Genomic DNA, 3,565 nt, shown 5'->3' with positions numbered 1-3,565 from the left:
CAAATCTTCCTTATCCTTATTTCTTAAAAAAAGGATACTGGAATAGGTTATTGCTAGATTCTCCTCTACCTCTCACATTTTGTGTTTTGTATATTAACATTCTATGTTTAGTATTCTAACATTCTAGGTCCTTTGTTTTAAAATTCCATGATCCGAGAGTCCATTCAGCTCTGACAGGCTACGTTCTGTGGTCTAACACTGTCCTATTTTACCTCCCATCTGTGATTGATGTTCTAGCATGTTCTAAGTTCTAAGTCAGAAGTTCCCTTCTAATCTGGAGAGTTTATGACCCAAGAAAAGTGTTAGTGGAAGAACTGGACTAGATCTACACCAATTATCCTGATTTCTGGAATGCTGCTTTAGCCACCATAATCCTGTGTGTGTGTGTATGTTTTATGTGAATGTTCATAAGTAGTTGAATGGGCACAGAATCCCCGTAAGTCTGTGTTCCAAGACCACAGGGTTCCTGGCTCCCAACCTGAGGGACAAGCCAGATGAAAACCATAAACCTTAGGTAAAAACATCCCAACCCTATCCTGGGAGTTCCTTCCTTTCTTTTCCTTCTCCACCCTCATGCCCCCTCACTTCTCTGTTTCCCCTGACCCTCACTCAGTCCACCCAATGTCCCAAACCCACTTCCCAGGGGGCTTTCTGTGCCCGACACCGGAGGTCCATCTCAGAGTAAGCTGGCTGTTTGGAACAGACCCCCTTTGTCTCTCCAAGTGCACCTGTAGTGTTTCACAGATGAGTGAGTCAGCTCTTGGCAGGTTGCTGGGGGCATCCACTCTAAATGATCTAAAGCTTGAAAGGAAACTTTTCTTTCCCTTTTTTTCTCCTCCTTCCTCTCTCTCCTCTCCAGTGGCCTTAATGGGGCCATAATCTCTACAGGGCAGCAATGGAACATCAATTCCTTGCCAGATTTTCCTAAGCCTCCTTAGATGGCAGGCAGGGTGAAACAGAAGGGCCCAGGGCTGGGGGAGGGATGGATGGATGACTGTTCAAGAGCACTGATTGCAGTTTCACTACGTGTACTAAAGGTCATGTTTTTTAACTCATAGAGGATTCCTCTGATCCCTTACTTAAGGCCTCTTTATTCTAATTTTACAAATTTTAATAAGTTTGATGATTTCGTTTCCCAGGATGCACCAGGTTAGAAGCCACATATTGGAAGCGAGAGGGCCAGAGGCTGGCATATTGTCCTTAAATGACTACTCTTTTCAAGAACTCTGGGTTTGAATACAGTCCTACTACTTAATACCTATGTGGTCTTGGTTTCACCTTCCTGGGCTTCAGTTTCTTTCTCTATAATGTGAAAAGCGTTCTGAAGAAGAAAGAGTACTGGATTTGGACTTTGGGAAACCTAGATTTGAAGCCTAACTCTGTGATTTATATTAGCTGTAAGACCTTGGGTAAGTCGTTCATTTTTCTTCTCTGGGCCTTTGCGTCTTCATCTGTAAAATGAAGCTATTGACTTTCCCTCTCTGGGAACTCAACTGTCTGCTGCCCATTTCCCACTGAAATAAGTCTCTACAGTCTTATTTCTGCTGAATTATTCCTACCTAGTACAATGTAGGAACATTGGATAATAAATCTCTAAGCACCCAGCTATAGACCTTTGAAGTAGAGTTTTATCACCAGGGCTCTGTGGTTATAAAGTCATAGTTTACATTAAAATTTCCCGTCCTATTAGATCCCAACCAGTTCAAGGAACTAAATAATTCTTTTTCTTCTCCCTCTACCTCCTTCCTTTCTTCCATCTTCTACCTGTTCAAAACTAGGGTCAACTTGCTATCTATTTAGAATGTTGGTCCAAGATATATGTACTGAGTCCTATGGGTTGTGCATACAGCAGCATCCATCGGGCATTCTTAATTCACTTGGTTTTTATTCTGTGGATAATTGAACCAAATGGGCAGCAAGGTGGTGTAGTGGATAGAGCAATGGGCTTGGAATCAGGAAGACTTATCTTCTTTAGTTCAAATCTGGCCTTAGTCACTTACTAGCTCTGTGACCCTGGGCAAGTCACTTAATTCCTTTTGCCTCAGTTTCCTGATCTGTAAAATGAGCTGGAGAAGGAAATGGCAAACCATTCCAGTATCCTTGACAAGAAAACCACAAATGGAGGTCACAAAGAGTTGTATACAATTGAAACAACTGCACAACAAGTTGAACCAAATTCTTCTGAGGCATTATAGATCTTCCCCCACTTCTCACCCTGGTATTACCCTCTCAGTACCATAGCTGCTTATTTGGTTTTAAAACTTCTTCCTATTTTTTTTTTAGCAGGCATAGTTCAATTTATTTGTTTATAAAAAAACATCTATGTGGTTGCCACAGCAGCTGCCTGGGTCCTCTGGACAGATACTCGAGTGTGAGTCTTCACAAGATGGTCGGTGAATTCCTGATAAGGAGACTTAGTGAACACAGTCTCCTTCCACAGGTCTGGGGTTAGATAGCTGTATGTTTTGGAGATGGCATCAAAGGTAGCTTTAGCGAAATTGCCCAGAGTGGCAGTACAGCCTCTCGCAGAAGTGTAGCAGTCATCAATTCCAGCCAGCAGCAGCAGCTTCTTAGGCACAGGAGCTGAGACAATGCCAGTACCTCTAGGGGCGGGGATCAGGAGCACCAGAACCGACCCACATCGCCCAGTGACCTTGCAGGGTACTGTGTGAGGCTTGCCAATCTTGTTCCCCCAGTAGCCACATCTCACAGGAACGATGGACAGCTTGGCCAGAATGATAGCACCTCGAATAGCTGTGGCCACTTCCTTGGAGCACTTGACACCCAGACCAACATGGCCATTGTAGTCACCAATGGCCACAAAAGCCTTGAACCTGGTACGTTGTCCAGCTCTAGTTTGTTTCTGAACAGGCATGATCTTCAGAACCTCATCTTTCAATGAAGATCCCAGGAAGAAATCTATGATTTCAGACTCCTTGATAGGAAGGGAGAAAAGATAGATCTCTTCCAAAGACTTGATCTTCATGTCCTTGACTAGCCGGCCCAGCTTAGTAACAGGAACCCACTCCTTGTCTTCCGCCTTTCCTCCTCGGGCCCCGCGGCCACGGCCCCGGCCTCGACCTCGGCCCCCACTGCTGAAGCCACCACGGAAGCTGCCCGGGGCCTCCGAAGCCGAAGCCGGGGCCCCCGGGGCCTCCCGCACCTCCTGCAGCACCGGCGTCGTCCGCCATTTGGTGTTCACTAGAAGTTGAAGCACTTCTTCCTATTTTGTGACTGTAGAGAATACTCAGTAACCTAATATATATTCTGCAATATTCTGAGACTTGATGAAATCAACACAATGAACATGACAAGAAAATCTGGAGGATGTTGGGATTGTTAGGAAATTTATTTTCCATTTGGATTCTACATTGTACATCCTACAAGACAATGGCAAACATCTTTGAGGAGCACATATTGCCCTTCTTAATACAATGAGGTAAATGCAACTTTGTAGGGAATATTGAGTTCATGAATGGGTATACTTTTTCTGACTTTCTGACTTCTGAGAGGTGATACTAATCAAGATAGGCCAAAATGTATTTAAAAATATATGTTCCAAAAA

At 44.1% G+C, this 3,565-nt stretch overlaps 1 pseudogene; it reads right to left on the bottom strand.

Annotated features, from left to right (window-relative positions):
* Positions 1-2,262: 2,262 nt before the first annotated feature.
* Positions 2,263-3,215, bottom strand: LOC138144492 (small ribosomal subunit protein uS5 pseudogene; annotated as a pseudogene).
* Positions 3,216-3,565: the final 350 nt, after the last annotated feature.

Source organism: Petaurus breviceps, unplaced genomic scaffold, assembly GCF_028583685.1.
Source record: "Petaurus breviceps papuanus isolate PSGF00001 unplaced genomic scaffold, PetGlider_PUasm1.0 90701, whole genome shotgun sequence".
Taxonomy (NCBI): domain Eukaryota; kingdom Metazoa; phylum Chordata; class Mammalia; order Diprotodontia; family Petauridae; genus Petaurus; species Petaurus breviceps.
The sequence above is the reverse complement of the archived record's forward strand: the minus strand, read 5'-3'. Positions and strand labels throughout refer to the sequence as shown.